Genomic DNA, 13916 nt, shown 5'->3' with positions numbered 1-13916 from the left:
CAAGGTAAACAGGAAGTTTTCTAGGGAGCGTTTCCGGGGAACCCACAATGTTGCCAGAGAACGGTAAGCGCTGGGAAACCGTCTATATAACTAAGCCAATTGTGGTGCATGGCACAACCAATTGACTTGAACAGACACTTAGGCCAGGCAAAGCGTAGAGGACGTTAATCGTTGTTTTTAACTGTTGTATGTTATTGTGGCATAAACTTAAATGAATAGAAGTGGACGAAAAATCACCCTTCCAGTCGGTGGGATCCCTAACCCAAAACCTTCGAATTACGCCTCCAACGCTCAACCAATTGAGCTACGACGGAGGGCACTTCCCCGCAGTTAAATGTAATAATTCATATATTCTACGGTGGCCTAATTGCATGTTCCATTCATTTGGCTCAGCCTTGCATATAACATAGCTCCTCGTAAAATTTCCCCTTTTGTCGTTACTTGTGCTGCTTATTCCGCCGTCTAGTCGGCAATCGGACATTAGGCACCATTGCACAACACTACAGAGCAGTTCTTGCGCAGTGTTGTTTTAGACGACTAAATATGGCGAACGTATATATATATATATATATATATATATATATATATATATATATATATATATATATATATATATATATATATATATATATATATATATATATATATATGGCCAAGCCCGCTTCTTCTTTCATCTCGTCGACGTCACGACCCCGTGGGAATATTTTGGTATTAGCGGTATGCTACGCGTATTGATATTTCCCATCTAAAAAAAATGACGTCAATGGCACTTTCTCACGTACGTCATACATGGCGTGCATGACACATCATTCATGCTGTATCGTAAATTCACGTAATAGGATGCCAGATTTTACAGCATGCTTGTCCCGAATGTATGCAAATTCTTTTATACTTACAGAACTCTGGCAGAGTGCTGGCCAAACAGCTTTGGTTCTGTTCAAGTAAATGCGGCATGGCATACCTATCATGTGGATTATTTGGTCATATATGCTGAGATATCTTAGTTAAACCTGGCTGTAATCCCAACTTGTACTAATATAATTGCGGGGATTCTACGTGCTAACACCAACACATGATTATGAGGCACGCTAAAGTGCGGGACTCCGGATTTAATGGGACCACCTGAGGCTCTTCAACGAGCACTTAAATATAAGAATATGGGTGTTCTTTGGATATCCCCGCATGAAAACGCGGCCTCTGAACGACACCGTTTCAGCCATGCCATACATGACATATACGCCATGGCACTCGTGATATGTAATGCGATTTGATGTCTTGGAATTTCAATTATTACCGCGTCTTTCAATACATGCGCGTTCTTGTATATATAGTGTTAAGTAACCAACCCAGGCAGGTTTTACGACCTACGCATTTTCACAATTGGGCCATGCATGTCGTGATATATTGGACCAGGGGTCTCAAACGCGCGGCCTGCGAACATTTAACTAGCAGCCCGGCCCGAACATGACTGTCTAGGTGTGCCAGACTTCTGCAACTTTCTTAACGACGTATGCTTCCCGGATTTACCTCGGCAAGTTGCTAGGATCATCGTCATGTTCGGAAGTACCTACTTTGCAAAAACTTGCTTTCCTTGCTAAAGCTGAACAAGTCAGCTCTACGGCCGAGGGTGACTATTGAACACCTGTGATCTACCGGGACGATCGTCTCCGCAGAAGAAGTTAATGCGAATATGTCTTTCTTCGCCGCAGCTAAGAGTTGCCGGGCATCAAGCCAGCGTGTTTACAACTTTAGTAGTGATTTTGTGCTTCCCAAGGAAAACTCTTATTGACTTCGCTAAATGGCACTCGTAATATACTCTCCCCTGTTGTCATTTAAAACGCTTTCTTCAGGCAAGCTACACAGATGACACTCGTCTGGATCATTTTTTTAGTGGGGAGCCCCTTACAATCATCGTGTGTTGGTAAACAACCGTGGAACAAAACCTTTTGTTTCAGAATAGGCGTCTAGATTGCAGCCATTCTGGGGATCGGTAACGATATATTGTAGATTCGTGACGCGAAATGCCGTTTAGAAACGACGCATTATGATATACGGGAAAGTTACTTTATGAAATGGCATTAGCTTCTTTATTATAAGATGGACACAGCGGAAAAATATCGCACATTCACACACCCATGTGTACACCAACACATTCACGCAACGAATGCACGTATAGCGCTGAATTTGTCGGTGCGTGCATCTGTGAATGTGCCATTTTATCCGCTCTATGAAATTTATACGAAATGAACTGCAGACTGGTCCCCAGCAGAGCAGGATAACTACTAGGCCACTGCTGTTCCGAAGTTGGAGGCTCCAAACTTAGGCGCTAGACTAAAATTGTGTACTAGTAAATCTTAACAGCGGAGCTGTTTAGGATCAGCGAAAACTCCGTTGTCGTCCCGCATTAACTGGTTGAGCGAGGTGGAGCCACGTTAAGATAGGTGGAGCCCAGCCTAGCTATGCCAAGCCACGCAAAGCCAGGAATAATAATAATAATATCTGCGGTTAACTGTCCCGAAACCACAATATGCTCCGGAAATTTTGACCACCTGGGGTTCTTTAACATGCACCTAAGCAAAGCCAAGAAAAGAGCATGGTATAGAATAGCACGCACGAGGGAAAGGGAAGTGAGGGTAAGGAGCAGAGATATGAAGGTGAGGAGGAAGGAAAAGAGGAAGGCAAGGGTAGAGCATGACATAGTCTTGCATAGTATAGCTTAGCAAGGGGATGGTAAAGGGGGAGAGGTAAAGCAAAGGATGGTAAAGCGTAGGAGAGCCATGCATAATATGGCATAGCAAGAGGATGGAAAAGGGAAGTGAGGGTGAGGAGGAGGGGAGAGAATAAAACATAGCATAGCCTTGTATAGTATAGTATAGCAAGTATAGCAAGGTGGCGAGAAAGAGAAGTGACTGTGTGGAGGAGTGATGTGAAGATAACGAGGAGGGAAGAGGGTGAAGCATATCGCTCTGCCGGCGCCACCGAAAACCACACACTAAATGGCTGTCTACCGGATACAGCCAACATGCATCACGAACGCTCTCGCCCTCAGCGTCACCCTCACCGCCGGCAGCGACGCGCTGTGACCATCGCCTTTCAATTGGCTAGCGCTGTATACACGCGCCTATACAGCAGCGCACGTGAGAAAATTGTGTTTCCGTCATTTTCATCACCTGCAGCAGCAGCAGCCTGACTTCGCCCACCGCAGCACAAAGGCCTCTTCCATGTTTTGCCAAACAACCTGGCCGTGTGCATGCTGCGGCCAGGTTATCCCCGGAAGCATCTTAACCTCATCTGCTCCACTAACTTCTGCCTCCCTCTCGCGCTGTTGCCTTCTCTCGGAATTCAGCCTGTTACTCTAATGACCACCAGTTACATTGCCTACGTGCTAGATGCCCTGCCCATGTACATATCTCCTTGATTTCGACTAAGATGTTCATAACACCCGCTTTTCCCCTGGCCCACTCTGTTCTGTTCTTGCCCCTTGAGGTTACACCTATCATTTTATTTTCTATTGCTCGCTGTTTTGTCCTCCATTTAGGTTGAATCTTCTTGTAAGCCTCCAGTTTTGCACTCCGTAGGTAAGTGCGGGTAAGATGGAGCTGCTATACACCTTTGAGGGCTAGTGGTAAACTACCATTAATAATTTGAGAATACCTGCCAAATGCGTCCCACCCCGTACTTCTTCCTCTGTTTACTTCAGTCTCATGATTCGGCTCCGCGGTCATTAAATGTCCTAAGTAGACGTAATCCTATACTACTTCCAGTGCCTCGCTGCCTCTCGGAAAGCGATATTTTCTTTCGAGACTGTGAGACTCTTCAAAATTACTTTAGTTTTCTGCATATTGATTCTCAGACCTACCTTTCTGCATTCCTTGTCAAATTCGGTATTCATTAATTACAATTCGTCTCCTGAGTTACTCCTGAAGGCAATGCCAACAGGGATTCACGAGTTATTAAGGTACTGTCCATGAATATTTATCCCAACCTGTTCCCAATCCATGGCCCTGAAAACTTCCGTAATCACGCGGTGAATAGCATTGGCAAGATTGTATGTCTCTCCCTTGCACCATTCTTTATTGGAATTTACCGCTTTATTTATGCATGAGTGTGGTGGCTGTTGAGCCCCTGTTTTCTCCAGTATATTTATATATGGTTCGTCGACGCCCTGATTTCCCAGTGACTACGCGACTGCTCAGACCGAATAAAGTGATTTCTGATAAATATGAAGGCAATATATAGACGTTGCTTTTATTCCGTGCATCTCATGACTGTTATCGTGCATATGCTCTATCGAATAGCCTGACCAAAATCCTGCTTCCTCCTTTGGGTGACTGAATTGTAACGCTTGTAGACGACGGGCAGTAAGCTGATCGGCCTGAAAATGTTGAATTCATTGACGTCCCTGTTGTTATGTATTAAAGTTATGTTATCGTTATTCCAAGATTCTGGTACCCTTACCATCGAGAGACACTTTATATACAGAGTGGGCAGTTTTTCTAGGAAATCTGTCCACTTTCAATAGATCTGATGTTACCTGATTCTCAGCAGCGGTTTCGCCTCTTTGCATTCCCTCGAAGGCTTTCTTTAGTTCTGCTGTTGTTATTAGTAGGATGTCTGATTCCTCTTGCATACTGTTACTTACATTATCGTCCTGGTTATCCCGGCTGCTGTACAGGTATTTGCAGAACTCCTTCGCTAATATAAGTAATTTATTCATACTGGTAGTGACTTTGCCTTCTTTGTCTCTCAGTGAATGCGTGTGGTGTTTGCCTGTGCCCACTTTTTCTTGACCGCTTTTAGGTTTCGTTCGTTCTTTAGAGCATGTTCAATTCTCTTCTTATTATACCTTCTTATGTCGGCTACTGTACACCTATTGATTAGGTTCGAATGGTCTGTCATGTATATTTTGCCTATTGAATTTGAAGGGTGCGTGATGTGGCCTTTCTTTACCGTGTTTTTCATCTCCTGGGAAAGCTTGCCAGTGTCCTGGCTAATGAGTGTACCTCCTACTTCTGCTGCACACTCTGTAGTGATATTTGTCAAATTAAATTCATTGCGTAAGTTATAAGGCTGGTTCCCTCGGTTAGAGTTGAGTATCTGTTCATGAGGGAGATGCTGTATTCATATACTTGCCGGCTTAGCGCAAACACATTATTGACGTCTTGCGCAACAGTTTATACCATTCCTTCTTCATGTCTAGGCATATTCGAGACCTCAGCATCCTATGCTCCCTACAGCGTACCTTGCCAAGCACTTCCACATCCTGCACGATCTCACGCTGTGCGCACAGAATGAAGTCCATTTCATTCTTAGTTTCGACATTAGGGTTCAACCCCGTTAAATTGAGGTTCTCCTATTTTCGGTAGGTGGTGCTCAAGATCTGTAAATTATTGCGTTCTGCAAGCTCAACTAATAACTCCCCACTGGTTGTTTTAGAACCAACGCGATATACCCCCACTGCCTGGTCGCCAGCCTGCTTCTTGCCTACCTTGACATTACAGTCACTCATAAGTACAGTATACTGTGTCTTTACCTTTTTTCATTGCCGATTCCAAGTCTTCATAGAAGCGCTGAATTAACTAGTCCTCATCGCTAAATGCAAGCACCTAGGCCTGTGCCACCTTCATCTTGTATCACTTCATAAGTTGAAGAACGAAACTTGCCCCCCCTCTCATTAATGCTGTAATGTTACGGTGTGTTGCCATCTATGTTTTTATGGATGAGTAAAGCCACGCCCAGTTCTTTTCTGTCAACTAAGCCATGATAGCTTAGGACGCGCCCGTTCTTTGCCAGTGTATAGGCCTGATTTGTATTTGTACTTCACTGAGCATTATCACATCCCATTTAACTTCCTGTATTTCCTCGAATAGCACTGCTAGACGCGCCTCACTAGATAACGTTCTAGCGTAGACGTTGCCAAGTTCAGATACCCATGGCAGCCTGTCCGGACCCAGAAATACTCACCACCCTCCTCTGCGTTACAGCTCTGACCGCCACCATGGTCGCTTGCTTCGCAGCCGCTGTGACCGGAGGGCCGAGGTTTAATTGGCATATTCATGTGGGAGGTAGTGGCAAAGTGATGCACCAGGGCGGCCAATGCCTGTCTGGTGAAGGAGTGCGTTACCAGCTGGGGTCAACGGTATGAGGCCGCACCTAATGCCTCTTTATGCAATTTCATCAACACGCGGATTTTTTGTGCAGTTGTGTGATTAATTATATTACGTACTACCTTAAAAATAATGTGAAGTTGGTACTTCGTAAGAAAAACACAACGCACTGAGGCCCTTTCAGCAAAGCAATGAAAGTTACCATGATTGCTTAAAAGATTGCAAACGAGCTTTTGTATATGGGTCCAAAGCTATAAAAACGATGGAAAAAAATAATCCACCCCGGTCTTCTGCACTGACTATGACTGCAACCACTAACTTTTCAGTTCAGACATACTCAGAGAAAATTTTTTCCTGAACTTTATTTGTGAATATCATGATAGCGCACGTCACACGAAGAGGCCTGGAATTTATTATACAGACAGAGCTCTGCTGTGGTGTTCTGCGATTGTTGAACCTATGTTGTGACCTCTCACGTTTCTGTAAAGAGGGAACTTACGTTGCTCTTCAGTTATACGTAAAATAATCTTTCGCAAGGGGTTACTGTTGGCGTACACGGCATATATGACGACGACAATAGTGTGACGGTCTAAATCGAATGAAATTTATCTCTGGAACGTCTTTCATCCATGAAAACTTGAAATGCCACTTACGAGAAGCTATATATATATATATACATATATATATATACATATATATACATATATATATATAATATATATATATATATATGTGTGTGTGTGTGTGTCACACTATAAAGGACCGTAAGACTTTGAGGTTGCTCTTCATGGCTGTATCTTGCTGATATTTAATATATATATATATAAAGGTGTCTCCAATAATCATTAGTTCCAAATAATTTGCGTCGCTTCAATCAGGAGAAATTATGTTCCGTTTAGAGGCGGGTGCATACTTTCGGAAACAAATGCCGATATAGAAATGACGTTTCAATAAAAAAAAACCCGACTTTCTTCGCATGCGTCAGGTTTTCTTGTGTCATTGAACTAACCGTGCTAGCGAGGCATTCAAATGTCAGCTAAGAGTGGCGACGATAATGGCCTGGAGGTGCATGCCTTCAGAGTCACGTCATGCACGAGGAGTATGAAAATATGAGATTGACGTTTCTTGAACATGACGCCAATTTCTGACTCATGTGCAAAAAACTGCGCTCCTTCATTGTCGCAGTAATTTTTTATGCCTAAGCGCGCATCCAAAATAGGTTTTCTTTGTATTGTTTCTCATTTTCATTTCTTAGTTTATGCGTGAGTGTTTATCGCTATCTCGAATGATGAATTTACGCTCGCTACTAAAGACAGTAATGAGGCCTTTCATATTTTCGGCCTTAGAACATACACACGAAGTACTATCTCGGCGCGCTCCGAAGCTGCGAACGATGATGATATGTCCCTTGGTTGATACGCAACGCTTATGCGGTTAGGCGCTGCTTTTAATAATGCTAGAGAACACGAATTCCTTATTCAGTACAAATACAACCATTTATATGGTTGAGTTTCACCATGCGATGTAGAGTTTCACGATGCAAAGCGGTCACCAAAGAAATCAGATTATTTCTCTTCTACTCTCAGACAAAAACAAAAAAAAACACGAGTTCTTTGACTCTTTCTGGTGAGTCCTGATTTGCCTCGGGAATGAGTCTTTTTAAAGAGACACGTGAACGCTCTTAAGAGATTAGTATACTGTCGTCAGAGACTATCGCGTGATGCTGTTACGGTCAAAACCGACAACAATTTTCGGAAATAAAAAAAAATAAATAGGAGAGTTAACGTGTCTCTTCAGAGAGAGTCATGTAGACGGCAAGTCTGGACTCACCAGAAACAGGAACACGTACCTTTTTTTAGGGTATATATATGTTGTCACCTACAGTGGTTAGCTGCCGGGCGTGATGCGGTTTCCACACAAGTTCATTATAAAATTGTAGTATGTTCAGGTCATGAGATTCTCGGTACACATACAAAAAACTTTTGGGTGGCACATGGACCAAGGTACAGCGAAAACAGATATTGCAAATATAAAGACATTTTTCGAAGGACAAACAAGGGAAATATGTACCGATTGTTATATATGGTGACGCTGACTGTATTAAAACAGCGTACACATTCTAAAAAACTCTGGCAGATGCCATGCATTGTGGGGAAATCAACGTGATGCGAAGCAGTCGCCGAGCAGCTGCCTCCGGAGCATTTTGCTTATTTATTTTTTAGTTGTAGCCAAGCGTTACGACGTGGATTAACGTCTTTATGTGCATACAGTTGTTGTAGACGTATCGAGGGCTTATCAGACACGTCGATCACATTGGCGCCTGAACGTAGCATATGGTCCGACGTAACATCGGCGCCCACGTTACAGAACATGTGTCAGTTTTATAGGCACGAACAGCAAGCTAAGGTGCGATGATCTGCACGTCTTCACTAGCGGTCATTGGCGTACTCCTACGGGGTCGCGCAACGCTAGACTCTAGTTTGCTGTGTCATAGGAGTGTACATGTAATGCTTGTTACATTAAATGTAATAAAATATTCATGCTAACTCTTTACATTTTATAGAATCCTGCTGTGGGCACTGGAGCCACAGTTCACGTTGACCCGACATTTGTTTTTCCGAAGCAGTTTCAAGCCCTCGCGTGGCTTTGCGGTAGGATACTTGACTGCCACGCAGAATGTCTCAGTTCGATTCCACCTCGAGGCATAATTTTAAATGCCAAGCATTTCTTAGCAAACCACATGCACTTTGAGCGTTTCTATTTATGTATTCGTCTATATAGCCACCCATGTCAGGGCGCTCTCGTGAACGCCTCATTAACTTGGCGTTCCCCAAAATTCGCATAGGAGAGTATGAGGAACAAGGCTTTCTTGTCACGACATGAATAACGCGCAAATCCTGGCGTGTACGTCATGAAACCGATTCTTCCCGTCATGTGTGGCACTTACCCATATGCCACGGGCTGCGGTATGCGGCCATGCGCCAGAGGGGATTCACTGCTCATATCTACCTAGGAACTAGTACATACTTATTAGATTTATTAAATGCGAAGCATTTCTTAGCGAACCTCAGGCACTTTGGCCGTTTCTATCCATCTATTTATCTATCTATCTGTCTATCTGTCTATCTAGCCGCCTACGTCTGGGCGCTCTCCAGGTTGTCTCCATAACTTGTAGTACACCAAAATTGGCATTGCAAGGGATCAGTGTATGACGAACAGGATCCACTGGTCGTGACATGAATAACGCAAAATACCTGTCGCGTACGTCATGAAACCCTTTCTCTCAGTCACGTGTGACACATACCCGCATACCAGAGTTCATGTTTTGCGGGTATGCGCCACAGGTGATAGAGTTCAACCAACACAGTAACCGCGAACAAACACACACTGACACGCAAGAAAAGTGATAGTAATAATTGTTGGGGTTTTATGTCCCGAAACCACGACATGATTATGAGAAGCGCCGTAGCGAATGGCTCCGGAAATTTTGACCATCTGGTATTCTTTAACGTGCACCGAGATCGCACAGTACACGGGCATCTAGCATTTTGCCTGCATCGAAATTCGACCACCGCGGCCGGGATCGAACCCGCGACCTTTGGGTCAACAGCCGAGCACTGTAACCGCTACACCACCGCGGCGAACGCAAGGAAAGTGAGGAAGCTGTAGACAAAACAGACCTGGAAGACGCTCAAGTACCATCCACTCATCCACGTGGCCCTCAACGTGGACCACGTGGATTACGCAAAAACCGGGAGCAATGCCTCCTACCATAAACCTGCCGAAAGAACCAGGCCTCCCATCATTACCGGTGACTTCAACATTGCTTTATCAAGACCCAACAACGCCTGGTCCGTATACTGCGTCAAAGACGGCTTGGATGTGGACAGGGCATCAAAAAACGCCAGGCCTGCGCGGGAAGCGCAGCACAATCACAGTGAAAGCTGGAAGAGCGGCATTTCTAGAGCCCGTTGTAAACTCTCTTGGGGCTACTAATACAAGTACGCTAGCAAGGTACCCACTACGCTATAAATCACAATATTTGTGAAGTTGGGAAGCACCTACAACGCCATTATTCATCATTGTGCGCAGAAGCGAGGTTCCAGCTGCACATCTGTAAGGCATTATGTGCACTTTGTTTACGTGACGACTGATGACGATGAAGAATTGTGGCTCAGCCCTTGTAATGGGTTGGAAGCTTTAAACGGCTCACGAATTACGTAATTCGCATTATGTGACGCACGGTCGCTATTTCACTCTCCCACCATGCAATATAACATACGTTGACGTGAGAAAGAGAGACAGAGAGAGGAGGGAAGAACTTTATTGAGACCCTGAGGAAATGGATGATGGGCTTATGGGCTTCCTTGACAACCAATGCAAGCGCACTTGCGAGGAACCCACTACGCTATAACTCATCATAATTCCTGTGAAGTAGGGAAACAGCCACTATGCCATTTTCCGTCATTCAACGGAGAGCCGTGGTACCCGCTAAAAACATCTAAGGCATTATGGGCACTTCGTTGGTGTTGTGCCTGATGACGATGAAGAATTATTGCAGAGCCCCTTGTAATGGGTTGGAAGCATCCAACAGCACACTCGTTGCGCAATTCGCATTGTGTCACGCCTGGTTACAGAATTCGCGTTGTGTGGTGCGTGGTTGTTATTTCACTCTTCTACCACATTAAATTACATATGTTAATGGGGTTCCTTCTGGACATGAAGACTGTATAGCGTCTTCTTGCAAGGCAGTTCCAAGCACCGGGATGGCTCTGAGGTACAACACTGGGCTCCCACGCAGTGGGCCCAGGTTCGAATCCCGTTCCATCCTGGAATTTTTTTCTTATTTCGTTTTTATTCTTATTTCGAGCGTTACTGGTTACGGACACCGGCGGCGGCGGCGGACAACTACGGCGCCAAAAACGGCCGTTGAAATGATCTCATAACAGCTTTCGCTGTAAAAGGCCTCGCTGCCACGTCCAGGACAGGAGGCATCATAGATCATTTCATCGTGAGAGGCATCCAGAATTTCCACCAGCTGTGCTATACCTCGCACTTCACTGCACTTAGACGCATCGTAGCCGCGATCATGAACGGTTCTGAATACCAAGTCCGCTCCAGCTGCTGGGACTCACTGATCATGGTGATGATGACCTTGTTCAAGAACTTTCAAGAACCCCTTCTACACATACTCTCGGCTGTGTGAAATGTGCGTGCGTTCTCCGTCATAACGGACAAGTATAACCATAACAACTGTAACTGTGACTGCAACGTGCGTGCAGTGCGCCTGCGCGTGCCACTCGGTTGTGTATATATCTAGGGAAACTTTCCTGAATGAAGCGTAGCTGCGAGTAACGCCGGTCCTGCGCATCTGTGTTTCTTCGTTGTCTTGTTCGGATTCGCGCTATTTAGTATTGAATAATATAAGCACTACATATCAGCTTACCGCGTCTGTTGTGGGTAACACCCATGTTGCTGTTGGCATCGTTGCGCAGCTGTAAACATCTAATTGATATGCAACTCTTCAACACATGAGTGTGCCTATACCACTACCACATTTCTCTAGCGTCATTCCGTAACGTTTCGCTCAATGTGAAAAATTACGCCACAGTCACCATCCCCTGCATGCTCCGCATAACATCGATTCCCACGGTACGTGGGATCTCTCGAATTTTTTCATTTATCGTTAATTTATTTATTTATTTTATTTACCTGACTCTTTCTCTTCCTTTTTTTCTATCTCTTTAGCGTTCAATTCCGAAACCGTAAACACAATATTTTCGCTTACCTACAAACTATATCTTCAGAATTATCATTTTTTTCCCATTCACAAATCCTACTGCCGCACGATTCGTGGCCGACCCCCCGTGGTGGCTTGCGCCATTCGTCTGGGAACAACCAACCAACCAAGCGGCGGTAACAAACACTCGTAATTTGAACGGGAGAGCGTCAAGCAAATGTGGCATAGGGTGCCTCGATGCGGGCTCCCCTCTGCCGCCGTGGAAGGTGGAGACAACAGCGTCGTCTGCTACGGCGTCCGCCATTACGATGCCCTCTCCGCAGGCCACCTATAGCCATGATAGGCAGCAAACGGGCGTCGCTCGGCTGCATGCAGAGTTTGTTGCGTCAAAACGAGTGGTACTCAAACAACCTGACAAAAATACAAAGTTTTCGCATCGGGAGTGTGAAGGTCTCAGATTTCTATTCTCTAATTTTTTATTTTTAAAGCGACATTAGCAGCTGGAGTTGCTCGCAGCAGAAAACTACCGTCCACGCCAGGCGCGTTAACACCTTGAGCTAGCATCTTCTTGGGCTAGTTGGTAATCCATTTTTATTGGTTAAAGATGCGAAGCACATGCACCCAATACATGCACCCAACCCACGAACCCAATAACCTTCTAAACAGACCACAACAGCCAACACCATCAGGGACATGCGTAAAGAGTAATAGAGAAGTTTAAGGGGCTGTTGTAGTTGTAGTTATAAGAAAGAAGTGAAAGATTGTCGGTCTCTTCCTGAAAAAAAAAACAGGGACAGTGAGAACATAATCTTTGATAATGAACTGACGCGACACGTGCTTTCAATAGGATGTTACAAAAACAAACTGTTGGAGCCGCCGGTAGCAACAAGCGCACAACGTAGGCGCACATCGTTGCGCAATTGCAGCCTGTGTGCAACAAGCGATCAAGAACAACGCATTTTGTGCTATCTAAAATGAACAAGTTAAATAAGCATGTACATAGCCTGCAAATGAACGAGTATTGCACCCGGGGCACTGGTGATAGCGATTAAGCCCGATCGGGGTCAGATTTCTGAACAGTGATTGGCGTCCTTCTGCAGCTTGCGTAAAGGAGTGAATCACATCAGGCTCGATCGCGATCAAAAGTGTCCGTGTGACAGCACAATATTGCGTAAGGGAGTCAATCACATCCGGCTCGATCGCGATCAAAAGTGCCCGTGTGACAGCCCTCTATGTTACACCTCTCCAAATGCTGAAATGGCATAACTTACGCTGCACAAACACAAGCGGTCCGTGGGTTGCCACTTGTCGCGCTTGATCTTTACCAGCCACAGGAGTCGCCTTTTGAGACCTTTCGGAAATCTGAACATCTTATAGGCATTTCGCGAGTGGTTTGTGCCCTGTGGCACGCAACACTCGGGCATTTCGCCCGAGAAAACGCCGCGCAGCTGTCTCACTCAGCGAACCGCGACGAGGCGGGGGGAGCCCAATGGCGGCAGCCGATCGGAAGGCGGCATTCACCCCCTCACAGAATGACTCCACCCTGCAAGGGGGCGCGCGCATCGAGGAAGCCTAATGTGGCATCAGCCGTGTTACCCTACTAACGCAAAGGATAACACAATTGTGACTGCAGTGTGGGCTAATTCTATAACAGGGTAATAAACTTTACATATATTACTATGACATCAGGTCGGTTTAACGTCATTTTGTTTCCATTGTTGGCTCCGCTTTTACAAAAGTCGAATAAACATTACATATGTTCTCCTGTGTCTCGGCAAACTATATTCAAGCATTCCTCGACCCCGGATCAATACACTAGCGAATGATACGTGTGATATTCACAGCATCGCACCCGAAATGCGAATCACACCGTAGCCTACGTAACGGCCACGCAGGCGCACACATACACACACACATGCTTGCGCACACCTGAATACACACGCGCCAATACAGACATGCACAAACGCGCGCACACGCTGGCGCTGCATGCACAAATACACAAACCCACCCACACGCAGGCGCATGCATCCATCACACACACACACACACACACACACACACACACACAC

At 45.2% G+C, this 13916-nt stretch overlaps 1 long non-coding RNA gene across 2 annotated transcripts in view; it reads left to right on the top strand.

Moving 5' to 3' along the window:
- LOC119402034 (uncharacterized) overlaps window positions 1–13916 on the top strand; it is a 56730-nt gene that overhangs the window by 6472 nt on the left and 36342 nt on the right. The window contains exon 2 of one of the 2 annotated variants that reach the window (XR_005185607.2): window positions 3539–3578. The exons of the other annotated variant lie outside the window; for it this stretch is intronic. This is a non-coding gene — a long non-coding RNA (uncharacterized LOC119402034). The remainder of the gene's footprint in view (window positions 1–3538; window positions 3579–13916) is intronic. 2 annotated transcript variants of the gene reach the window in all.

The sequence above is a fragment of the Rhipicephalus sanguineus genome, chromosome 8 (assembly GCF_013339695.2).
Source record: "Rhipicephalus sanguineus isolate Rsan-2018 chromosome 8, BIME_Rsan_1.4, whole genome shotgun sequence".
Classification (NCBI taxonomy): domain Eukaryota; kingdom Metazoa; phylum Arthropoda; class Arachnida; order Ixodida; family Ixodidae; genus Rhipicephalus; species Rhipicephalus sanguineus.
Note: the sequence above shows the minus strand (reverse complement) of the source record. Positions and strands in the feature narration are given on the sequence as shown.